The 27,270-nt window shown below is 37.1% G+C and overlaps 1 pseudogene across 1 annotated transcript; it reads right to left on the bottom strand.

Annotated features, from left to right (window-relative positions):
- Positions 1 to 303: 303 nt before the first annotated feature.
- On the bottom strand, positions 304 to 25,903 carry LOC309624339 (putative inactive 1-aminocyclopropane-1-carboxylate synthase-like protein 2; annotated as a pseudogene). The gene is made up of 2 exons (XR_014249923.1): positions 21,699 to 25,903; positions 304 to 17,013 (listed from the first exon to the last, which is right to left on the bottom strand). The product of XR_014249923.1 is annotated as a putative inactive 1-aminocyclopropane-1-carboxylate synthase-like protein 2 (transcript).
- Between the last annotated feature and the right edge of the window lie 1,367 nt (positions 25,904 to 27,270).

Below are 27,270 nucleotides of genomic sequence, written 5' to 3'. Positions count from 1 at the left end.
ACAAAAACAGAAATATAGATCAATGGAACAGGATAGAAAGCCCAGAGATAAACCCATGCACATATGGTCACCTTATCTTTGATAAAGGAGGCAAGAATATACAGTGGAGAAAAGACAGACTCTTCAATAAGTGGTGCTGGGAAAACTGGACAACTACAGGTAAAAGAATGAAATTAGAACACTCCCTAACAAACACCATACACAAAACTAAACTCAAAATGGATTAAAGACCTAAATGTAAAGCCAGACACCTTCAAACTCTTAGAGGAAAACCTAGGCAGAACACTCTATGACATAAATCACAGCAAGATCCTTTTTGACCCACCTCCTAGAGAAATGGAAATAAAAACAAAAATAAACAAATGGGACCTAATGAAACTTAAAAGTTTTTGCACAGCAAAGGAAACCAGAAACAAGACGAAAAGACAACCCTCAGAATGGGAGAAAGTATTTGCAAATGAAGCAACTGACAAAGGATTAATCTCCAAAACATACAAGCAACTCATGCAGCTCAATATCAAAAAAACAAACATCCCAATCCAAAACTGGGCAGAAGACCTAAATAGACGTTTCTCCAAAGAAGATATACAGATTGCCAACAAACACATGAAAGAATGCTCAACATCATTAATCATTAGAGAAATGCAAATCAAAACTACAATGAGATATCATCTCACACCAGTCAGAATGGCCATCATCAAAACATCTACAAACAATAAATGCTAGAGAGGGTGTGGAGAAAAGGGAACCCTCTTGCACTGTTGGTGGGAATGTAAATTGATACAGCCACTATGGAGAACAGTATGGAGGTTCCTTAAAAAACTAAAAATAGGACTACCGTACGACCCAGCAATCCCACTACTGGGCATATACCCTGAGAAAACCATAATTCAAAAAGAGTCATGTACCAAAATGTTCAAAAAGAATAAAATACCTAGGAGTAAATCTAACCAAGGAGGTAAAAGACTTGTACTCAGAAAACTATAAGACAGTGATTAAAGAAATAGAAGACAACGAAGACAAATAGAAAGACATACCTTGCTCATGGATTGGAAGAATTAATATTATTAAAATGATCATCTACCCAAGACAATCTACAGATTCAATGCAATCCTTATCAAAATACCAATGGCATTTTTCATAGAACTAGAACAAAAAACTCTAAAATTTGTATGGAACACAAAACACAAAAGGCTCTGAATAGCTAAAGCAATCTTGAGAAAGAAGAACAAAGCTAGAGGTATCATGCTCCCTGATTTCAAACTATACTACAAAGGTACAGTAATTAAAACAGTATGGTATTGGCACAAAAACAGACAGATAGGTCTGTAGAACAGAATAGGGAGTCCAGAAATGAACCCACACTTATATAGTCAATCTATGACAAAGGAGGCAAGAATGTACAATGGGGGAAAGACGACCGCTTCAATACGTGGTGTTGGAAAAACTGGACAGCTACATGCAAAATAATCAAACTGGACTACTTTCTCACACCGTAAACAAAAATAAATTCAAAATGGATTAAAGACTTGAACATAAGACCTGAAACCATATAACTCCTATTGAATCACTATGTTGTGCACCTGGAACTAACATAGTGTTGTAGGTCAATCATACTTCAGTTTAAAAAAAATAAAAAAAAGAAAGAAAGAAAGAAGGAAATGAGCTTACAAATTTAATTAAATATCATTGGCCTTTGTGTCTCACCCTTATTCCTTAAAAATCTGCTGCTATCTTGCAAATGTATACAATTTGCTTTATAGAGATAATAAAATAATATACAAATGGAATTTCTATAATGATCCCACCCAACCCATTGATTCTCTCAGGGAACCCTTAAACTAGTTCCATGAAAATAAAGTATGGTGCCTGATTAAATCAGAGTTACAAGTTATACAAATATTTTTAACATAGCTATTTATTGTGATCCTCTCAACACTCAAATTTTAGCCTGTGTTCACAGTGGGAAAACCAACTATTGCATTATGAATGACAGTAATAGTAATAAACATAATGATTATATATCATGACATTTCACAGATTAAAAATAACCTGATTCTCTCTGTGTGAGAAGGCAGTAGATTCAAAGACATAAACCCTGGATGTAGGAAAAAAACCCTGCTTTTTGTACTGATTCTACTTATTATTATTAAACTATAGACAAAGAATTTACCTTCTCTCTGCTTCAGTTTCTTCACATACAAATTGAGGATATCCGCTCTATCTCAGGGAGTTGTTGAGGGGATCAGATAATATTCACATGCTCTGTATAAGCTATAATAATTTATATTTGATATAATTTGATATAGGTTAGTATTGTTATTTTATCATATACCCACGTATCAAGCTCAGGCATGAGGTTATAGGACTATAAAGAAAAGAAAGCTATATAAAGAATAGGAATATAAAGATGCTCATCAAAAAAACCATTGGTTGGAAAGGTAAATAATTTAGACAGGAAGATGATTTTTGATGGATTAAGCCTGAGTCATGTACAAACCTATGAAACATACATTTCGCAATAGTCATTCAATTAACATCTTTTTCTACTTGAGTCCTAGATGAAGTTGACATTTGCAAGTAATCAGGTCATTTGTTGTATAAACACTGACTTAGAAAATCAATAAGAATTCAAAGCAGATGTACTTATCCTCATAGCCTATTCTTTTTGAAATAGATTGCTGCCTGAGGGTGTAATCATTATATCTATCTGTGTTTGTGAAAAAAGTCACAGAGGTATTTCTGAATTATTTCACTTCATAATGAGACACAATATTTCTCTGAAGTTTGCATTTTTACAAACTTTTGCCTCCCTGCATCTGAGTTCCAGATAATTTTGCAGAGATCAGTTGGGTTCGTATATCATGTAACTTACTGTCTGTAGTAAAAGGCAATATGATTCATGATCGGTTTATAAATCTGATTCTTTTGCCCAATTTTATATAACACTGAAGGCTTCTGTTGGACAACTGTCTTTGAATAGTAGAAGTTGATATACTGTCAATCAAAAAAGGAGAAACAAAGCAAAATTATTTCGAGTAGGCGTTTTTCTGTAAAGTGGCAGATAGTGTATATTTTCAGCTTTGTGGGTGATATAGTTTTTGCTGCAGCTACTCAACTCTGACATTATAGTGTAAAAGCAGCCATAGGCAGTACATGAAGGAATGGGCAAGGCTGTGTCCCACTATAACTTTATTTACAAAAAGCGACCATGGGCCAGATTTGTCCTGCAGGGCAGAGTTTAACAACCCTGATGTGAAGATTACTGGAGGTCTATACCAGTCATTAAAATTAAAGAGTTTCACAGATTGTTTTATTCCCTTGTTAAAATTAGCACCTGCCTATTCTAAAACTAACTCCTTCATATTTTAACTAGTGCCTCCTATATACACTTGTCTTACACTCGTTAAATATTTTCTAAAAGGAGGTCTATATAGCTTCTTCTTCACAATACTTAATCTTACTTGAATTAGCTTTCTGCCCAGAGTATCTTGCTTTCACCTACAAAACTTGTGCTGAGTGGAGTAAAAAATGATGATGCTTTTCTTCTTAGAGTTCAAACTCAGAAAAAATGGCGCGTACAGAAGCAAAAGAGACAGACATAGGAGAGGGTCTGACTTGTGATTGCTACCTAACAAGAATTAATAATTTTTTAAAAAGGCATTAAAGAAACAATGGGTCCAATAAAGAAAATAAACTTCCTCAAATCTGTTAATGGTACAGTCATATAAGAAATAATCTAGTAGACCAGTGTGTCAGCCCTTGAGAGGTGAAAAGTAGGTACTGTATAAAATTCTCAGCAATCTAGTGCTTATTGGGTGGATTGGTCAAATGAAAACCGTACTCGTTTGAACTTGAGAGTATTTTATAGAACACTTAAGATGAAGTAGATGACAAAATTTTACATGCTATTATTTTAGAATAATGTCTTGAAGTTTTCCAATAAAAGAGCATATTTGCAAGTTTTTAGAGCAGTGAAAACACTCTTGAGTTTGAGTAAAACAATCAAAATAAATTGCAAGCAGTGCAGAGGCAGGACTGCTTTTGTCCTGTGCCCTTCCTCATTTCTAGGGCGTGGCAGAGTGCCACCTGCAGCTATCCAGAAAGTATTTGGTTAAAGAATATTGATTTTGTTTTAAAACAAAAATTTCTAACAGCACAATGTTTAAAATATTCCTATTACTAAAGCACCATTCTAACCTTAAGAAAAACACATAGTCATTGAGAGAGTTGTATGTGTGTGTTGTGTGTGTATTTTAGTGTGGAGTGTCCAATGAAAAGTGAATTATAATTCTTACCAGGTCATTTAAAAGAACAGAAGTGTTCTGAATTTAGTCTTTGAACTGTTTAGTCGTGTTTTAAGTAAATATTCTGACTTTGCCTTATTTTTCAGCATTCTTTCTGGCTCAGCCCCTACTATATATTAATCTTTTATAATTCTAAGTACTTATCTATTTTCCAAACCTTCAGTTTCAACTCAGACTAATGAAAACTGATCAGAAGACCTAGCACATTTACAAAAAATGTCCTAAGTTTCTACTCTTTAATGAAGCACAAGCCAAATCAACCAAGTAAATAATAGAAATTGAAGTATAAATGTCAGTCCTCAGCAAAGGTTATGGTTTCTCTCATTTCTGTGCCAACCATCATTAGGTTGGGAATGACGAGAACAGCCTGACAGAAAGCAGAGAAATGTCTTTGGCTAGCGAGATAGCAGGCATTTGGGGCTCTGTTGGGTGGCTAACTTACCTGGTCAGCCCTTGTTTCTGGCTTATTACTTCATCCCAGAGTCTTTCTCTGCCTCTTCAGATACGTTAGCTCTCCCTGTCCTGTGTTCCCATAACAACCTGTCCTTCACATTTCATTATATGCATCACATGTATCTCACTTGTCATATTATAAATTCCATGAAGGCAAAGATTTTGCCTATCTTGTTCATTGCTGTTGGCCCAACACCTCAGACAGTGTCTGGCCCTTTGTCAGCATTCAGTAAATTTTTGTTGGATGAATAAATGAATGAAAATACAAACTGCCTGGGAGATTCACATTATTGGAACTGATCAGCTTGCTATGGTGGCTGACTGTATAATTTGAGTAGAGGAACCAGGAAAGCCTGTGTTTTTAAATGTCTCACCTACGTCCTCCCCAGGATGCTTAAAATACCACCATTAAGGCATCATCTCTACAAGGCACCATCTGATCAAATGAAGTTTAAAAACAAAGGACCTTGTTTTCATTCTCAAATAGCTTCTTATAAAAAGTCCAACCAGGGCAACCTAATCCAGGAATTAGCCAAGAGAAACGCCATAAAGAGTACCATCATAGGATGGAGAAGAAGGGAAGAAGAAGGGAGGAGAAGGGAAGGAGAAGAGGGAAGGAGAGGTGAAAGGAAGTCTGGCTGGGAGCCTGTGGCTGGCTGTCCTGGTCAGGGTCCTCCCACTGATTCCACTACTCAGGGAAGGTCTGTGATGGCTAGCGCTTCAATTGACCTAGATGAGAGGCTTAAAACATAGAGAGCTGCGGTGCTCAGGACAAAATGTGCCCCTTTGCTTTTCCTCTGTCTGTTCCTATTAATGTATATCCTATCATGCAGGGAACCACTTTTTTCACACATCTCCTTTTTCTCTGATGCTACCCAGAATAGTTACTTTGTATACTAAAAATTATAAGACAAATAGTTTAGAAGACATTACCTTTTAAAAAATTAGCATGTAATTCATTTATCTGGAAAGTACTTTGGTACTCCTATCTGTTTTTATAAATCACTTAGAGCTCAAAGTAAATGTAGCATTCTTTGAGAAAAACAAACTTTTCCCTTTCAAATTTCAATTATGTACATAATAGAATATGAAAAGGGGGTATCCTTGACACTGGAATCATTTGATTTTGATTTGCTACTAAGTACATATCGAATGGTATTTTTAAATGGGCCCTCTTAGTCATATGTCATTAAAGAGTACTTACATTTCTTAAAAAGTGGTTTGCTAGTAGGTATGTCATCCAACAGAGAAGTGTACCTTAGTGGATTTGTTTTACATTTTATTATTTACGCCACAATATCTTCCTAGTTCCAAGAGTCTATGAAGTCCAAAATGCATTATATAGGTTTTTCAAGTGTGCAATGGCATGAGAGTCTTATCATTAAATATCATGAAATTATCATAGAAGTCAAACACTGTTAAAATTTAAAGTCTAAATGCCTAAAGAGATGAATGGGAGTAAGCTAGGAAAAATCTATCCTAACAGAGTGTAGTGGTATTTGAAGCCACCTAAAAAGTTTATTTTTCTTTTCTCAAAACTTGTTACTGCATAACAAGAAATACATATTTCTGGCTCTCATAGCTTTTGAGTAAGGGATCTTTTACTTTAGGGGAATTTTGTTATTATAGGTAGAAATGAGAGCTGTGCAGTTCCTCAACAACCTGTTAGAAACCTCATTTAGGTTGTGTAGAAAGCAGACAGTTAGTGACTTAATGCATCAAATAAGCTGTTGACCTTGTGCGGTTTGAAGGTGCTAAACAGAAGTAGAGGAGAGTAGAGAAGAGAACAAGGGACTGGGAATCAGAAGGCTGCCTAATTGGATTCTAAGCCTCGGTTTTTCTCACCTGTTTAATCAAAAAAGAGTTCGTAAGAGGATCTGTAGCTTCTCTTCCAAGTCCATTGATCTTGTCTTCCAAGTCAATCCCACAACATTATCAACTCCACTTGGGGCAGCAGAAACTGTAGAGGAGGGATGAGAGTAAGGAAACAGTTGTTTTTATTAGATTAAGGCTACAGTTTTAGATCCTCCCAGCAATTTCCCTTTGTGACTAGCAAAGATTCCTAAAGAAAGTCCATTAACACCCCTAACTAACTTCAGTTTTACATAGGAGTTTTAACTAAATTAGTCATGTTAAAGCTCTGTTTATATCCCAAAGATGCCATGAACTGTATCTAGTTCATATATTTACAATTGGCATTCAAATCATAAAATGTAGCTTGGCTTATTAAAATATTCCAGCAGCAACACTTCTAGAATTGACCATTTTGCTATAGTTCCAGAGGCAGATTATGTCATATAGATAATGTTTGTTTTCTTGATTTACTAAGCCTTTATATCCCAAGTAATGACAAAGTTAGATAAGTAAAACATGAAATAAATCTTAAAAATTAGATCATGTAAGGAAACTTGGGAGGCTGAATGTAAATCCCATTTGATTCTTATGTACAGATACTTAGACAATTTATAGCACTAATTAAAGCAATCTACATCTTCCTGCCACTATCATGTGCCATTAATTTTGCATTAGAACTGTTGCCCAGTGAAATGATATAGATATGATTGAACACTGATGATGTATGTCTAAGTTCATACCTTGAGTTCATCCCTCATTGGACTTCAAAATGAGGAAAGAATACAAATCAAAAAAGAAAGTTAATGGGCTTCCCTGGTGGCGCAGTGGTTAAGAATCTGCCTGCCAATGCAGGGGACACGGGTTCGAGCCCTGGCCCAGGCAGATCCCACATGCCACGGAGCAACTAAGCCCGTGTGCCACAACTACTGAAGCCCACACGCCGTGCTCCGCAATAAGAGAAGCCACTGCAATGAGAAGCCCACGCACCGCAATGAAGACCCAACACAGCCAAAAATAAAAATAAATAAAATAAATTTATAAAAAAAAAAAAGAAAGTTAAAAACAATTAATAATGGTGGTAAGGGCCAAAATCAAAGAAGTTATCTTAGAACTGCATTAAAAGCTTCTGGGACATTCTTTTTTTTGTTTTTTTGTAACCTTATTAATTTTATTCTTTACTGCATGAAATAAGTAAGGTATATGTGTTCATATTCACGGATATACTGTCACTGAAGGTCAAAAGTAATAAGAGGCCAAGCCAGGGTTGAATTTAATTCTCTTAGCATGCCCTTTAGCTTCAGAATTTGTTATGGTTATAGTGAATTCAATCACATATTAATATCAGTGAGATGTGAAAAGTGATTCTTTTACATAGTCATACTGCTAAATTCAATTCAGATGCTTCAAGAAACAATATCAACTGTGTGGGGAAACCAAGTTAGGATATTAGTTAAATAAGTAATATGAATCATTTTCTTCCTATAATTCAGCAAAAAAATTAAATTTTCTTTCTGAAATTCTTTGATATGATGGTTAGGAAGCAAAAGTTCCACTGTAGACAGTAATTAGATGTCTTCTCTTTCTGATCAATGATCTAATGTTCAGGGTATTTGGTGAATAAATTCAAGAGGGCACCCCACAACCTCTGCTCTCTTGAATTTGTTCACCAAACACCCCGTACCTGTGGGGTGCCATACCCTGCAGTCAGTGAACCTGGCCACAACTCTAGTTCAGCCACTCACTAATGTTGCCACCATAGACAACTTATTTAACTCATTAAGCCTTGGTTTCCTCATTTGTAAATAAAGATTGTAATAATCTATCTTGCAGAGTTATTGTGAGAACAAGAAGTAATGCATGTTAAACACTGATTGTAAATGATCTTCCTCATTTGAGTTTTATAGACATGTATTTCCCCCTAACCTATGACCACCAAAAGCCAAACCAGCTGCAAATTCTAAAACAAAAACACTTCTTTTGTTTAAATGGAAGTACTCCCTACCCCTCCCTAACTTCCACCCTTCCCACCCCCAACTTGGGCAGAGGAATCACAGGGAATGAGAATAAAGCATAAAACAGACTATAATTTATGTGCAATTCTCTTCCTTTAAGCAAGTTGCCTACACAAGGACTCCCGTTTGCAATACTCTAAGGAGGGATAAATAAGGGTTCCAGAGGAAGTAAGAGAGTAGAACATACATAGAAAGGAAGGGGTTGAGGCATAGCAGAGGGCCTAGGGAACCTAGGCTGAATAAAAGCAATTTGTGAATGTGCAGTCAATTCATGTATGTTGCAGGCTACTTAGAGAGGACTTTTGCAGTATAAACTTCCAAAGCAGAAACTTCATCTTTTATGACATTTAGTATTCAGTATTCAACAAATAATTTGCAAAGTAAGAATACTGTTATATAAACTTGACTCGTTATTCAATGTGCCAAGGTACTTCAAGAGAGAGACAGAGATCTCTATCTCTATCTATCTATCTATCATCTATCTATTTCTGTAAAGAGAAGCTTAAATACCATCTGCTCAAGTCTCTTAATATTAAAGAAAAGAAAATCTAAGCCGCAGTTGTTTATTATTTCTTAACTCACAAAGTTAGGGACAAGGAGGAAACAAGCGCTCAGGTTTCCAGATTCCCAGGTGGAAAAGACCACACACACAGAGCCATGCCCTACATTCAATCAATCACAGTAGAAGATGTGGTCCTACTCTCTCTAAAACTGTTGATCCGTGGTCATAAGTCCATCAGGCAGGTCAGCTTTATATTTTGTTCCCTCTCCATTTTTAAAACCCAATCATTCAAAATTTCCCCACATGTCCAATTTCCTAAGTTCTCTTCAAGATTAGATTCTTTAATAAAATAATTTGCTTAACTTCTAACAGGTAGACTCCAGACAAAATAAGTCATCAGGTGAGACTGAGAAGTGAGACAGGAACTTTTAAGTTCTCAGGTGATGGTTTTCTGAGACGGGCAGGAGATCAGATGGAAGAAGAGTGCCACACACTGGGAAAAGAGAATATTGTCTCCTCAGATACTTCTAAAATGGTATTTAAAGGAAAGTTCTCAAACTGAGAACACTCAAATTTAATTCTCCCTCTCCCTTTTATTGTCATTTATTTTGCATCGTCGAGTACAGAGGATTGGATTTTGGATTAGTCGTAATCCCGGTTCATGACAGAGTCATCACTGTTGCATTTAAGGCAAGGTCTGCTTTTCGTTAGTGAGTCCTTGAACTGAAATTTTTCAGTAATGTAGTAAGCCTGATGGACCCACCACCCCAAACAAAAGCAAGGCCCTTGACAATAGCCTCCATGCAGCTATGGCCCCACCCCATCTCCTTGACTTCCCCCACCCAGAATGAGCAGGCTCATGCAGGTCTAGACCAGAGTTGAAGTGTGGTTGTCAGAGGCAATAACAATTCTGGACTTTTTGTTATATTGAACTAACAATTATTTTTCCAACTGTCACCACTGGCCAAGCCCACGATTCTCATACACTTAGTTTAATCAAATTTCAGATTTCAAACTGGCGAAGCAGTTGGGCACTTTGGTTAAAGGCTCGAATTCTGGAGTCAGACTGGCTTGGTTTTAATTCAAGAGCCACCACTTATTACCCCTATGTACTTTTACCCCGGGCAAGTTGGCATAACTTCCCTAAGCTTCAGTTTCCTCTTTGCAAAGGGCAACGATAGCTAGTATTATGAGAATGTGATGATATAATCATGAAAACTGTTTAACATAGTGCCTGACACAGAGAAAATGCTCAATTTATGCAAGCTATTATTATTTCTATCTACTATTCTCTGGGCAGTATTTTTTAAGAATTATGTTTAAAAATAATGTCATAACACAAATTTCATGTCATTGTGGACCTTTACTTCCAAGGAGATGATTACTATTACTATGCAACATGTAATAGTAATGATATACTACATTTTTTGAAACTACATGATTTTTAGAACATCTTTACCTCATCTGATACATAAAAGAGTTCTAGGTATGTTTGAGCAGGTGACATTATTTCAAATGTATACAATTGAGACTCAGTGCAATTAAGTAACTGGTAAAAATGCATGACACTCATAAGCCTGAAATAATCTGACATTCAATAAATTATGTTTGTCTTCAAACTCTCCATTCTGCTCAGAGAATGTGGACAACGTTTTAATGAGACTCTCCTTTATGGTACCTGGTCATATTTTGTTAACTGGGACAAGGTAGATTCCTCTTTCCCAGCCAAGGAAATTTATCACTTAGCTTCCTATCATGAACCACTCCTTTAAAAAATCAAACACACACCAAAACCTTTACTTAATTTATTTTTATTATGATTACCATTTACTATATCCTATATTAGAGAAAATATTTTCATTTCCTTGGAACCTGTCACATTTTCCTCTGCCATTCTTCCCACATCAGTCAACAAGTCTTCCAAAGCATTTGAATGACATTCAAAATCAGAAACAGCCTTGTGAACTTTTCTGAGCTAGAAGTCACACTGGTCTAAACCAGCCTGCACTTCCTGACACATTTTAATTTCTAGGTTAATAAAGCCCCTTGTCTACTCAGAGTTATGAGTTCCATTATTTTATTTATATTTCTTTATTTTTAAACTGAATTTACATGAGAAATGAGAATCGTGGGGGAAAATAAAACTGAAGGAATGGTAGGAGAAGAAAGATCTATGAGAGAAGCTAAGAAATCATGGGTGGTGGTTAGGAAAAGATGTTTCGGGGACTTCTATTTATATAAATGTATTATTTATATTTATATGGTTGAAGGAAAACTGCAGTGGGTTAAAAGCAAAATGAAATAACAAAGCCCTACCATATGGAAACTAAAATAAATAAAGAAAAGGTACATGAATAAATAAATATATAAACACATACTTAGTAATCCTTGTGTAAAGGAGAAAAAAAATAAAACAAATCAGAAAATACTTATAGGTGAATGACAATGAAAGGACAATTTCAAAATTTCTGAATTGCAGCTAAGCAGCACTTTTACATGACAAATGGCTATAGTCATATTAGAAAACAGGAAAGACTGAAAACATAAGAGTCAAGAATTCAAATCAAGAAATGAGGAACAGAACATCTTCCTCACAAAAAAAAAGGAAGACAATTTTAAAAAGAAAGAATCAAGGAAGTTTATTTGTACTATTTACCATTTTATTGCTACATCCCAGGCACTGAAGCATAGTGAATTCTCAATAAATATTTGTTGAATGAAGGAAGGAAAAGCAGTCCGTTTGTAATACCAATAGGAATGGAAAGCAGGATGCTGGCCCACAGGATGCTAATGGTCCCCCACTCTATGTTCTTATTGGACAAGAGCAGCAAGGAATTGAGAGCTTCTTCGGGAAAACAATGCCAACATTTGCATATCAAAAATTGAGGCTTATTAGAACTAGGAAAACTATTAGATTGGGCAAACTGAGCAAGAAATTCCACAGAGCCAATGGAAGGGCTGAGCTTGACCTTTTCCTTTAACATCCTACAGCTGGGTGAATGCCAACATAAGGAGGATTCAAAGGCCTTACCACACCATCTAATCCAGATCCAGCCTAGCCCTGTGAGTATCAGGAAATCAGTTCCTGGAACTGCAGTGAGTTAAATAGCAAAATGAAGCAACGAAAACCCCACCATACGGAAACTAAAATAAATAAAGAAAAAGTACATAAAGAAATAAATAGATAACATATACTTAGTAATCCTTGTGTAAATGAGAAAGAAATAAAGCAAATCAGAAAATACTTATAGGTGAACGACATTAAAAAGACAATTTCAAATTTTCTAAATTGCCTCCACCCCCCATCAAAGGACTGATTTCTGAAGAGTCCTCTGACCTATGAATGACTTAGAAATGCACCAGAAATCCCAGAACTGTCCAAATCAGAACAGATGTAGGGAATATCCCTCTTCTAGATGAGTGTAAGTTTCTACAGTAAAGCCAAAACTGACTGTTTTCTGAGGAAAAGTTGAAGTTTCAGTTAGAATTCTGTTCTAAAGCAAGAAAATCGAAAATAATGGCATTCTTTAAGCACTAGAAATTGATTTCTTTCTCACTTAAAAGAAGTCTTGAACTTAACAAAATCATCAGGGACCCAGGTTCCTTCCATCTCGCAGCTCTGTCATTTTTGGCATGTCGCTTTCTCTTTGTAGTCCAATATAGCTTCTGGAACTCCAGCCATCATGTCTGTATTTTAGCTAATAGGAAGAAGGAAGTGAGAAGAACACACCATCTCCCTTCCAGAACATTTCCCTAAAGTCATATACAACACTTCTGTTTACATCCCATTAGCCAAACCTTAGTCAAAAACCCATAACCAGATGCAAAAAGCCAGAAAATAAATATTTAGCCCAAGCAGCCATGATTGCAGCTACAAATGAGAAGTTCTGGTGAAAAGGAAGGAAAAAAATAGATATTTGGTCCAAACTAGGAGCTTCTGCCATAGAGAGTGCAAACCATCTTCTGGGACTTTCTGTCCACCGTACTAAGTCCTCTACTTGCCCCAGTTAGGAACCTCAAGAGGAGGACTGAGCTTGGTGCCCTGCAGCATACTCTTTGGCTAAAGCTGCTACAACTTATTTTGCATCCAACTATTGTCCTCAGTGCTGGCTATCACGAAGCTAGGCTTGAGTTTATGAGAGCAAGTAGGACAACATGGGCATCAATTATTGAAAATCTTTTCTAAAAGCTTAATTTATCTGACATCATTTTATAATCACTGCACCTGGAACAGGAAACTGGGGCACAAGCCTTTAATAAGCATAAAATATTCCCGCCTGCTTATCTTTCCTTCCATCTCTGTATTTGTTTCCTTGATGAGTAAGCAGTCTCAGAGTTTCAGGGATCACCAAATACAGGTGTCAGCAAACTAGTGTCTGCTGGCCAAATGTGGCCCACTGGTTGTGTTTATAAATAAAGTTTTATTAGAACACAGACAAATCCATTCATTTACATATCGTTTATGGCTGCTTTCATACTATAATGGCAAAACTGAGTAGCTATGAAAGAGATCATTTGGCACACAAAATCTAAAATGATTTCTATGTGGTCCTTTACAGAAAAAGTTCACCAACCCCTGACCTAGAAATCCTGGAGCTGGAACAGTTTAGAGATGCCCCAGTGCATGGGTTCCCATATTTGACCCTTCAAAAAATACAATATTCCTTTTTTCCCTCAATGTCTTTTGCCTTAAACGTTGTACCTACAAAATTATAATTTATTAATTAAATAATTTAATGCACATAATGACTTTCGATCAGAATAGCTGCTCAACATGGGACCACTTGTGGGGTTACATTAAACTGCTATTATTGCTGTAAAAAGTAAAGAAACAGTTTTTTTTCAGACCATGTGACCCAATTGAGAAAGACATAATTGATTTCAATTAAGCTTTATTTAAAATTCAGTAAAGCTTTCAGATTCCCCTGACATCCTAAAGGACCCAGAGGGGTTTGGGGACCCCCAGGTTGAGGATAGAATAGGTGAGGAAACCAGCCTAGAGAGGTTCTTGCTCAGTGTCACCAAATAAGATTTAACAGTAAGACCCAGGTATTCGGACTCACCTTTCCATGTATTGCCTTGACAACTGCACAAATGAATGAGAAACCAGGAAATAATGACAATGCCTCCTACAGCCTTGGTAAGTATACATCAGTAAACAACATGGATTCCTGAGAGAGCTGGGGCCCTCATTGAAAGATCAGGGTGGGTCTGAACCTTGGAAACTAATAAATCTCTTGGAAGGGAATTTTTTTAAAAAGAAAGATAGATAGAAAAATGTAATATTTTAAAATGTTAATGGATATTCAATGTTTCAACACCTAGCTTTCTAAGGCACAACAAATTTAAAGCATCCTTAATCATTACCAGAGAGTAAAACAATTGTGGAAACTTCTGCATTCTCTGAAGGATTTCAGGCAACTCTTTGTTTCTTCTCCATGTCAACATCCTGTTTTCTTTCTAACTTTACCCATTTGGCAAGAAGGGCCTTCCTGTCACTGTGGTCTCCTTCCCCCTATATAATGAAAGTTTGCAGAATAGTTTGTTCAGGTTACCAGGAGTGATTCCAGAACTGTATGCTCCATATTCACTAGCAACTTTGGAAATGTTTTGCCTTGAAACAGGATTACGGCTTGCACAAGTTGGAATGGGAAAAGGCCAGACAAATTCCTTGGCAAAGAAGTCTGAGAATCAAGCTCCTTTAAAATGTATTATAGAGTTGCTGTTGTTATTTTGTGGTTCATTTGTTTCATTCAGAAATAAAGTGTCAGCAAGGTGACAACAAACATTATTGAAGTATCTTTTCTCCATCCATGTGTTGAAGGAAGCCTTGTTTTAATTTACTAAAGATGCAAATAGGAAATAAAAACCAAGAAAGAAAGAGATATCCCCCATAAATGATCTGAAATTTGTAACCCTAAGAAACTCTTGTGATCACCTAGCTCAACCTTTTAGAGAAGACAACCAGCTAGTGTAGTCAGGGACTTGGCCAAGTCATGGAAGGAAGAGCTCGAAAGATGAAGCAAAGAGACCTGGTTATCAGCAGCTCTAAGTCCACAGATACATGAGTGCTGCTTTCCTCTTCCATAAAATAACAAAGAGAAGTACACCTCGGAAAACATTTCCACCTACACAGCTCCATGACTCAGTGCCTTTGGGGGGACTCCAGGCTGTTCTTGGACCCTAAGTCTCCTGATTCCCAGTGCAGTGATATTTCTGCTAAATCGTACGGTTATCATCTTCGATTTAATGAAAGTAATCAAACTTAATTGACATATGTCTCCATAATCCATCTACGTGTTTTCTTTGATAATACCATGGTATAATTATTTAATATTTACAATTTTCAATAAATTGTATGCCTAATGCCTCAATTTGTTTCATTCATCTATTAAACTTTAGACCAATTGTTTTCAAGTACCTACCAGTGCCTAGCACTATAAAAAATGCTAGGAAAAAAATCTCTCGAAAATGACAAGATCTCTGCCCTTAAGGAATTTGTAATCTGTGAATGAATGCGTAGATATTATTGTCTCCGTCTGACAGATGAAGTAACAGAAGCACAGGGAAGTTAAATGATTTGCCACGGCCACACAAGGAGAATGAGGCAAATTTTAAGCCAGAACTCAGAGCTCCTGGCTACCACTTACATGTTCTCATCACCATATGCAATTAGGCTTACCTAATACTGTACATTTTTTTCATAGCTTCCCTCCACCCACTATCATATTTAGTGCAAAATAAAAGTAATATTTAACTCTAACACAAAATTTTCACATAAGCTGAAATTACAATTAAGTCCCCTACATACGAACAAGTTCCATTTTGAGAGCACATTCATAACTCCAATTTGTTCATAAGTCCACCAAAGTTAGCCTAGGTACCCAACTAACACAATCAGCTATATAGCACTGCACTGTAATAGGTTTATAATACTTTTCACACAAATAATACATAAAAAAACAAACACAAAAAATAAAGGAAACCTTTTTAATCTTACAGTACAGTGCCTTGAAAAGTACAATAGTACAGTACAACAGCTGGCATACAGGGGTTGGCATCGAGTGAACAGGCAAGAAGAGTTACCAACTGGAGGAGGGAGAGGAGGTGGGAGATGATAAAGCTGAAGGATCGTCAGCAATAGGAGACAGAGGGCAAGCTGCAATTTCACTCACGCCTGACATTGATGGCACAGGTTCTGGTTCCTTGCTGGATTCAATTCTATCTACCCTCTTGAAAAAAAGTGATCCAGTGATGTCTGGGTAGTAGCTCTTTTTTTCTCATCATAGATGACACGGTAGCACTGGATTGCATTGTGAACAGTTGCTGCAACCTTCGTGTACCATTCTATGTTCGGGTCCTGTGCCTCAAAAACTAACAGTGCCTCCTCAAATAAAGAAAATGCCCTTGCCATTTCCTGCGTCCTGAATCTCTTCGGTTCTTCAGTTACTTCTTCTTCCTCTTTTCTTTCTTTGTCCTTTCTCTGGGCCTCCAATTCCATCAGGTCTACCATCTTTTTGCCTCGCTCCACTCTCTCAATCATTTTCACTTTTGTTTCCATCATTAACACTTGGAGCTTCTTAGCAGTACCAGCTACATCACTGCTGCTTTTATGCTTGCTTCTGGACATCCTGGGCTTGAAATAAAGATACTGTACTACTGTACTCTATACAGTACTGTACAGTAAAGAACACAAAAGCACAACCACCTGTAGAGGATGCACGCACGTGACAATGTACACCAGACACGTGAACTAACTTACCTGACTGGACATGCGAACGCACGTTTGCATCTTTGAAAGTTCGCAACTTGAAGGTTCATATGTAGGGGACTTACTGTAACACTGCTTCAAGCAGTACAATTTTGAGCTCAGGCTAGAACAGAACTGAAACAAAAAATAGTGATGTGAAAAAAAATCACATGATCATAACTAAATTCTTTAAGTATGCGCTCTTAGGATTAAAAAAGAAGGACACGGTGGGTGGGAATAAGGGAGAATTGGATGAAGATATTCAAAAGGTACCAACTTCCAGTTATAAGATAAATAAGGGCCAAGAATGTAATGTACAACATGATAAATATAATTAACAAGGCTGTAAGTTATATATGAAAGTTGTTAAAAGAGTAAATCCTAAGAGTTCTCATCACAAGGAAAAATATTTTTCTTTTATTTTGTATCTATTTGAGATTATGGATGTTCACAAAACTTATTGTGGTAATCATTTCATGATATATCTGAGTAAAAGTATTATGCTGTACACTTTAAACTTATATAGTGCTTAAACTTATACAGTATGTCGATTATATCTCAATGAAACTGGAAGGAAAAAAAAGAGAAGAACACTTTTTGGTCCAGTCCCACAATCTCATACCTATTTGCCCTAAATCATTCCCAGGAAAAATGACTTAAACTCTTATTGATTCTAGTGATCAATTTGGAAATTCTGCTCATTTAAAACTTTTCATTTATCTCTTCTATTTTTGATAGTTTTCTAAATCATTTTGTGAACGCAGTGCTCCAGGAGTGTTAATTGTCTGAATTTCAAGAGCTTTTACAAAACCCTTTTATCTGTGAAGTGGTGTTATCTAAAGCAAACTCTTTAAATGAAAGATCATTTAATTTATGGAGAAGAAGAAGTATAATTTTATACCTAAAGATTATCCCAACATTTTAAAATATTGAAATAATTATCTGACCATTTTATCTACATATTGTCAAATTTCTAGATAGTGAAAACCTCCACAGCTGTTTGAGTTATCCTGTTTATTTTTTTCCACATAATTTTCACATGAAATTATAGGACTGCCTACTATTAAATAGTCAGTCCTGATCAGTGAATAGTTGCTACAACAATAAATTATGCTATAACAGCAATGTGGGTTCTTTACGGACTTAAACACAAACAATTCAAAAACAAAACTTGCAAAATACACTTATCATTAAATGGCATCAAATAATTTATTCCAATTTGTTATAACTGCTTATGAAATTTAAAAAAAAAACACAAAAACCACCCCTGAATTATTTTGTGAGAGGTGTATTCTATAATAATCTTAGATTCAAAAAACCACACCTACACAGTAATAATTGGGTGAAAAAATCCAGTTATATTGATTTATTTCCTGCATCTTAGCCTGTTTTACAAACTCTTAACAGCAGCAAATAGGTTTTCATTACTTTTCTTTCATGACAGTATGTCTTAAAATTCTATTCAAAATGCAAACGCTCCTGGTATTTGAGAATTGAGATAACGTTAATTCGAAGACAGAAGTTTTCCATTTGTTCAGAGTTGCCCTTTAGCCATTACCCTACCATCATTTTATGTGTGATTTAAAAAAAAAATACAAGAAAGAGAAACACCAAAAAAAAAAAAAATCAGTGTTTTCTTGAGATATTTTTACCTATCATTTGTCAATGTTTCATTGAAAACACTGCTTTCTATAGACTTTATTTCAATGAAAACCACCTTTATTGGATGCTTTTAGGTTTTCGTGCTTTGAAGTTTGTGCAAGTAGACAAAGTTCCATTTATTTCTGTAGCTGGTGAAATGAAAAGTAAGATATTGTCCCTACCTACCCCTACGGCCTTGAGGCATCATTCATATCAAAATTCAGTTCCATCACTTAAAGTGACAGTAAACTCCCTCTCACCTTTCCTGTTTTCCTCCCCCTTCTTACATTTTGTCCTCTTTCAAAGGAAGCCATATATACTTCAATTCAGCTAATCCAAAATGCTGCATTATCAAACTGTTCCACTTAGAATAAAACTTTCACAAACTAATGTTTTTCCAGGAGCTTTGAGCTTTCAAGGTAACCACTGTGGCATGTACTCAGTAGAAAGATAAGTAGCCATAAGATATTCTTTTCAAACCATCCAATAGCTTTAATTTTGATTCTCATAGAATATCTAGGAGTAAGTTGTATACACAAAAAGAGATTCTACAAACTAGAATGAACAAACTCTATATGTATACACATTTCCCCGATTTTAAGATAAACTTCCATTCTCCTCAAAATTAAAAAGACACAATTTTTTTATTAAGCTTGTGGTATAAATTCTGCACAAATTATTTTAGAAATAGTCTCAGTGGTTCTCAACCCTCTCTCTTCATATTCACCTAGAAGCTTCTAAAACCAGCAGAAGCCCTGGTTTCATCCAAAGATTTAATCTCATTGGTTTGGGAGGTGGTCTGGGTGTCAATATTTTTTAAAAGTTCAAGGCATGAGTATAATATGCAGCCAGGATTAAGAACCAATGAGCTAGGGTAAAAATAAGTTTATCACATAGCATTTAAATTACCTCTAGAAACTAACCCAAGCTCAAATGTATGTTGTCACGCTTGGCCAAATATTTTCTATTGAAAAATTGATGTCACTACAAAATATTAAAGCATCCTTAAATGTTCAACATTGCTTGTAAAATTATTTCATGGAAGCAATATTTCATAACAATAATTCTTCCATTATTTCAGTGGAAGATAATGCATTCCTTCTGAAACCAGAAATATGGTCCTTAGAAATAAGTGGGAACTAAGTATATACAAACATGCAAAGAAATATTGTGAGGTAATTAAAATAAAGATATAGATCTATATTTATTGATATCCATTCAATAACACTAAGTGAAATAGAGATACAGATTAAAGAATATTAAATTAAAATGCTAATAATATTTTTATGTGAATGATATTTTTGGTTATATATATTCCATAGTATTTGATATTTAAAATTAGTATGCATGCTTTTAACAAAACAACAAAGAAAACTCACAATTTGGAAGGAAACAAAAAGGAATTAGAACAAGAAAAAGAGAAAAAAAAGAGACAAACTGGGCACAAAGTTGCTTGTATTACTTTGAGACATCAAAATTATAGCAGGTCTTGAAAGATGAGTTTGTAAAAGCCTTGAGAAAAAATCAATTCCAGTTTCCTAAATGTATTTGAAACAAAGTGTACAATTTCCTTGTCAATGATACCACTGATAAAATCTTCTGAGAGTATTGGAACTCTTAAAAGAAATGTATATTATTGTAAGAGTTTATTATTATTATAACAAATTATATTAATTATATTATTATTATAAATTATTATAATAAATACATGATTATTTTAATGTATATCATCTACAATTTTATAGTTTCATTATTTACAATGGGAGATTCATAAGTGATGGTTTAGTTTACACAGTCTATTCTCCAGATGAAAAGCGATTAAAAAGTATTTTTTGTTTAAGGATGTGAGAATTTACCATACTTGGGAAAAACCTAGATCATTCCTCTATGAGATTTTCTCATTCATATAAGTATTTACTCAATAACAGCTAACTAACAATCTAGAAATAAATTATAATGTATGTTTCTATCATTCCCCTATTTTATCCTTCAGATGAAAGGATGCAACTTTGCAATCTTTTTGTCTTCCAAAGTTATAAACATATGGTTCTTTTTTTTTTTTTTTAATTTATGGCTGTGTTGGGTCTTCGTTTCTGTGCGAGGGCTCTCTCTAGTCGCGGCAAGCAGGGGCCACTCTTCATCGCGGTGCGCGGGCCTCTCATTATCGCGGCCTCTCTTGTTGCGGAGCACAGGCTCCAACGCGCAGGCTCAGTAACTGTGGCTCACGGGCCCAGTTGCTCCGCGGCATGTGGGATCTTCCCAGACCAGGGCTCGAACCCGTGTCCCCTGCATTGGCAGGCAGATTCTCAACCACTGCACCACGGGGGAAGCCCAACATATGGTTCTTTAATCAAAAAACCTTTAAATCATATTTTAATATCTATAAGGCTCCACACCAGATATAAATGAGATACAAAGGTGCTATGAGCAAGTCTCTAGGAGCTTGGAATGCACTATAGAAAAGACAAAACACACACACACACATAAAGTCTAACGTGGAGATATAACTTCATACATGGCACTGACAAGCAGGACTTTTAAACTAGACCTATCTTGCCAATTTCAATAGTCAGAGGTTGTATAGTGGAAAAAAGTTCTAGTAGCAGAGCTGTGAAAAGTAACTTGGGGTCTGATGAATACGCTAGCTGGGCTGATGTGAAGAATTCATGTTAGGGGTCTATGAAAGTAAAGTTGGAAAAGGTAAAAAAAAAAAATATAGGCAGTGGGGAGCCTTGGTTACCCAGTCAAGGAGTCTGAATTTTGTTCATTGAAATATATGGAAACATTTGAACAGGTTGGGGCATGGGACTCTGATGACCTGGCCGTTCTGTATGTTTTCTGACTTTATCTCCTACCAATCGTCACCAGATTTGCTCTGTTCCAGCCACACTGACCTTCTTGCTCTTTGTCAAATTCATCAAGGTTTTCCTGCCTCAGGGCCTTTGCACTTGTTGGTTGGTACATCATTACTGCTGTGCTTTCCCCTCAGATCTTTGCTTACCTGGGTCCCTCACTTCACTGTCGTACCTGCTGGGATAAATCAAAAATAGCACCTTCCACACCACCATACTATACTTTTATACTTTGCTTTAGTTTTCTTCATAGCATTACCTAACATACTTCCTTCTCACACAGAGACACATACATTTTGTTGTTTATTTGTCATCTGTCTCCCTTACCAGAAGATGAAAAATAAACTTCATGCGGCATGAGCAGCACAACTCTGTCATGTTTACTTCAGAGCCTGGAACGTGGGTGAAACAAACAGAATGTTCAACATGTATTTATTAAAGAATTAATAACATCTTAACTAATTAAGTAACTAACAAATAATCAAAGAAGAACTTTAGGAAGATTGGCATAGAATATGGGAATCTTTGACAATAAACTTGACAAGAGGTAATAGACTGACCAAGAATAAGCACCATGGGGATAAAAAGAAGAAAAGAAATGGATGTAAATGCTTGGATTTCCTCCCTGGGCTCAGTATCCTTACCTGTAAAACAAGGATTGTTGAACTAAAATTATGACTATAATTATTCAGCATAGTAAAAATAATGCCTCCCTCAGGGCTAAAGTTCAGGCAGGCTTACTGCTGATTATAAAAGAATCAGGTTCCCTATGTGTGGGTCTCTTCTCCTGCAACACACCCCACTGCCTATGCAGGCATCACTTGGTCCTCCACATTTTGCCCTGTAGAAAGCAAGGCTTGGGGAACCAAAGCAAAAGTCATACTCTGATTACTGCTATTACTGTCAGTAATAAGTTGTCATTTGTCTCTGACCCAGGCTTCTCATGCCGTCTGTCAGCATTCGTGAAACCCGTTAGTTTGCAAGTAGGGTAAAACCTCAGAGCCTTCAACGTTCTTGATAGATACAAGATACAATATACTAACATCAGTTATTTCAATATACTAGCAACAAATAATTAGAAAATGAATTAATAAACAATACTTTTAAAATAACATGAAAAGCATAATATAGTGATAAATTTAACAAAATGTATGTAAGATTTTTACACTGAAATCTAGAAAAACGTTGCTGAGAGAAATTAAAGACCTAAATAATGGAGGGAGATGCTTGTAGATGTGAAAATGTTCTTTTTCTCCACTCTCTTACTTGACTCTGTGGAACAGAAGACAGAAACAGCCTATCCCTTCCATGGAAGGCACCACGCTTCCATCCCAGGGACGGTTCCCTGGTGAGACTGTCTATTAGCTGCTGTTAACAGAGATCCCAAGAGCATCTCTGGTCACAATAGCTCCTTCATCTTTCCAATGAATTCCCTTTATGTTTTTATTAGCTGTAGTCGATTTCTAAAGAACACTCTCTGGTATTAAAAAAAAAAAAAAAAACCTTCAAGAATTGGGATTCGTTGGTATGCTGCTTTTTGTTGATGTTTTTAAAGGAAAATTGTCATTGAAGAACAAGAACCCCCAAACCTAGACTCAAGAGAGGGAAGATGGCCACAACCGAAGTGACTGACCAAAGTCACCAGTTGGTGCTAAACGCCCTTTCATCATCTATATAATGATGGTGGTCCCTGCCCCACCCATCTCACAGCATCAGTGCTCAGCCTGAAGCTCAGATATGCAAAAGCTTTGCAGAGAAACTCACAAGTGGTGTGATTAGAACAGTTGAAAACACTAGAGATAGAAATGGAAGACCCCAGGCTTGTCACAGAGATTCATTTTAAAAGTCTTTTGAAAAGGCAAGAATGGAAAGAAGTGATATTCGGAAGCAGGAACTTCTGGAATTCTCTCCCCACCCTGCCATTCAGTCATTCATGGGTAAGGATGGTGTGATCTTGTCAGGATCCTATGGGACAGTGCCTCCAACGCCTGGAATGTGCTCCATCAGTTAGGGATCATTTTTTCCCTTCCTTTCTGGCCTGCCTCTGACATTATTCTTCACATTCAACCTGCTTTAGAATTTTTGAAGGACAAAATAATCATCTAGCTCCCAAAGGTGATTATGAAAAATATCAACAAGAAATAGAACAGGCCCGGAATTTAAGAGAATATAGAATTTAGAGGACATCAGATACAAAAATACACCCATCTAAATAGGGCCCCAGGGAGTTCCCTTTATTCCTGTAGGCTTTCCGACCCCAACCCCATAAAAATGCTTTGCACACACAACGGCCAGCAGAGACTAAAACAATGCAAAGCTTCCAAAAATTACACATGCTCAGCTGAAGGAGGTTGATGACTGCATCACACGAACCCATTCCTGGAGGAGCCCGTTGTTTCCTCAGTCACGGCACCAGCTCAGTGCCCCAGCCTTCTGGACCAGAGGCTGATAGCAGGGCCCCCTGAGCCTTGTGACTGGCTGGAGTGACTGACTGGAGGGCAGAACGCTCACTCCCTCTGCGCATTCTCCTGCTGCTTCGCTATCAAATCCTGCTTCTGCTTCACTAGCACCTGATAGAACTGATGCGGGAAGTGTGTTTTAGCCCGATGAGCTTATCCACCATGACTAGGTGGAAAATTCCAGGCTTCTTATACTTGTAGGTCTCACCACGGGACAATATCAGTTTGTTGTTCAGGAAGCAGCAATGGAGGAGCAGGTCTTCCTCAAGTGCACACAGGTCCAGGAAGTTTTCCAAGTTGACCCAGATATAGGGGCCAGAGCCACAATTGAGAAAGGGGATCTTCAATGCCTTCAACTTGTTAATGATGTACCTGTGAGGGTTAGCAGGTGGATACACTTTGTCAATCTGTTCTCTGTCCTGGAGCTGCCAATACAGTTTGTGCTGGGTGATGCCAGAAACGCTGCAGAGGCAGCCAGAGGAGCTCACGGCAGAGCCCACCTCCTTGTTGTGGGTCTATAGAGTGCCAAAGCAGAAGCCAGAAATGATAAAATCCTTACTGGTGCTTCAGATCACATGGGCCCTGTTGAAACCAGGCAAACTTTCCATGCCCAGAACACTGTGAAATATAATGTATTCATCCAACACAGAGAGCATGTAAATCTCATCTATAATGACACGTAGGTTGCACCTCTTGGCAAGTTCCAGGTATTCCTTCAGTGGGCTCCAGGAGTAGAGGTCACCCAGAGGATTCTGAGGGTTAATTAACACAAGGTCTCTGACCTCACTGCCCTTAAGCATAGCCTCAAGTGGGGCTTGCTCCACCTTCTACACATGAGCTGGAAAGGATGGATGTTCACATCAGTGATCTCACTGTCCGGGTGGGCAAGCTCAACTTTCACATACCGGTGGGAGCTGAAGAGGAAGCCACCATAGAAGGTGGTGAGGGGTCAGAAAGGCCTCGCCTGAATTGCACAGATCCATGGCCAGCGTGGAGAAGACAGAGTGGCAGCCATTTAGAACAAGCAAGTTTTCTGGATCCAGGTGGGCAGGTGTCTTGCAGTAGTAGGTCAGGAACGAGCCCACTTCTTCCCACAGGGATGGTTGCCCTCTCTAATCAGGATATAGCAGCAGGATATCCTCAATGCAGTTCATGGTACTCTGATTCAAGATTTCAGTAATCAGATCAATGCACAGCTTATTCTCACTGGTACCAAGATTAATGAAACCCTAAGTGTTCTTGTCCTCATGGTATTTGCCTCCATGGCAGTTCTTATAGCCCTAGAAGCTGGAATGGTACAAGGCAGAGATGTCAATCCCACAGTTGGATAGGTCATGGCTGGCAAATGCAGCTTCAAAATCACTCCATTGATGAACTAGCTGGTCAGACTGCCTGGATGATGGGCCCACTGCCCACCTCTGACTTCACCCCTAGAGTCCTGGGAAGGGCAAGACAGTTGGAATCCCAGGCCACCCATGGCCCCAGACTACAGGAGGTAGACCAGTTGGCATATTAAGTGGCCCAGGAGGGCTTCCTGCTCCTGGCTGGCCTGATTGTGCCTCTGCTCTTCCAGCACCAGGTCCTGCTGCATGTGCTTGGTCATCAGCTGCATGATATGTTCTTCAGTGATCTACAGCAAATGCACCATCATCTCCATCAATTGGCTAAGAATGTTCTGGTTTCTGAGGCCCTGGCTCCTCATCAAGCCACAAGGCACGTGGAGAGTGTCTGATCAGTGATTCATACTCTGGGTATTTGCACTGGCCTCCACAGGCTGGCTAAAACTTTTGCCTCTGTTTCCACTCATCTTTCCCTGGTCTAAGATCCTTATGCCTGATGAAATCATCCTGGAACGTCAGGGCTCAGAGACCTCTCCAACACTCTCCTCTCACTAAGCTTGCTTATCCACCTTTTTTATTATAATCATCCTAGTTAGTTTGAAGTTATAGGTATTTCACTGTAGTTTTGCCTGACATTTCCCTACTGACTAATGATGTTGGGCATCTTTTCATGTGCACATTGGCCATTTGTATATTTTCTTAGGATAAAGGTATATTCAATATTCTTTTCCTACTTTTTAATTGAGTATTTGTCCTTATAGTATTGGGTGGTCAGGGTTCTTTATATATTCTGGATACAAATCTCTTATCAGACATACGATTTGCAAATATCTTCTCCCATTTTGTGGGTTGTCTTTTTATTTTCTTGATTGTATCATTTACAGCACAAAAAGTTTTAATTTGGATGAAGTCCAATTTAGCTATTTTTTTCTGCTATTTCTTTGCTTTTGGTATGATATCAAAGAAACCATTGCCTAAATTAAGGTCACTAAGGTTTACTCCCATGTTTTCTTCCAAGAGTTTTCTAGATGTAGTTCTTACATTTAAGTCTATAATCCATTTTGAGTTCATTTTTGTGTATGGTGCGAGGTAGATGTCCAATTTCACTCTTTTACATGTGGATATTCCACTGTCCCAGTACCATTTGTTAAAAGCATTATTCTTTCTTCCATTGAATTATCTTAACACATTTGTTGGAAATAAATTTGTCATGAATGTAAGAGTTTACTTCTGGACTCTTAATCCTATTCCATTGATCTATATGTCTATCCTTATGCCACTACCACACTGTCTTGATTACTGTAGCTTTGTAATAAGTTTTCAAACCAGGAAGTATGAGTCCTTTAACTTTGTTCTTCTTTTTCAAGATTGTTTTTGCCATTTTCAGTCCATATCCATTACTTTAAGCTGCTGAGAACATATTCTTCCAGCTTGCCTGCTTCCAGACTGAAATGTCTTTTTTAGTCCTTCCTCAAATGCCAGACCATTCATTCCCTTTGCTTGCAAACATGTTGCATGCCTCCCCAAATTATCACTCATGGTAATCAACACAAAGAACAGCTGGAAATCAAGGACAGGATGGAAAACAGGGGCTTTTAAAAGAAAATGACAGATTTAGGTCACCAGAAAGCCTTTGAATAGGATGTTGTGGGAACAAAGTGACTGTCATGGTGAAAAGTTAGATCATAAATCTTAGAATAAATCCTAAAACAGATCTCTTGTGTTTTCCTCTTCCTCATGTGGACTGGGTAGATTGTGTTGATTAAGTTAGTTCATTCTCTCAGACTTCCAAAATGAAATAAAGCTGTGCTGTTTCTCAAGTTCTTATTGCAGACCCTGCCTTTTGGCCTTTTGTAGTTAGTGTCTGTGAGATTTTTTATACCTGTTAGAGATTAAGCACTCCATGCTTTAATTATGCTCAAATGAAAAAAGGTTATCATTTGGAGATGCACCTATATTGAGGGGGTTACAATAAACATCTATATATGAGGGCTTCTGAGATCACATGACCATGTGTGAACACTTTACGTAGTCACATCAGACCTTGTCAGTTGGCCAGAGAAAGTTATTTTTTTATTATATTATTTATTCATTTATTTT

Source organism: Balaenoptera borealis (genome assembly GCF_965194805.1).
Source record: "Balaenoptera borealis genome assembly, chromosome: 2".
Lineage (NCBI taxonomy): Eukaryota > Metazoa > Chordata > Mammalia > Artiodactyla > Balaenopteridae > Balaenoptera > Balaenoptera borealis.
Note: the sequence above shows the minus strand (reverse complement) of the source record. Positions and strands in the feature narration are given on the sequence as shown.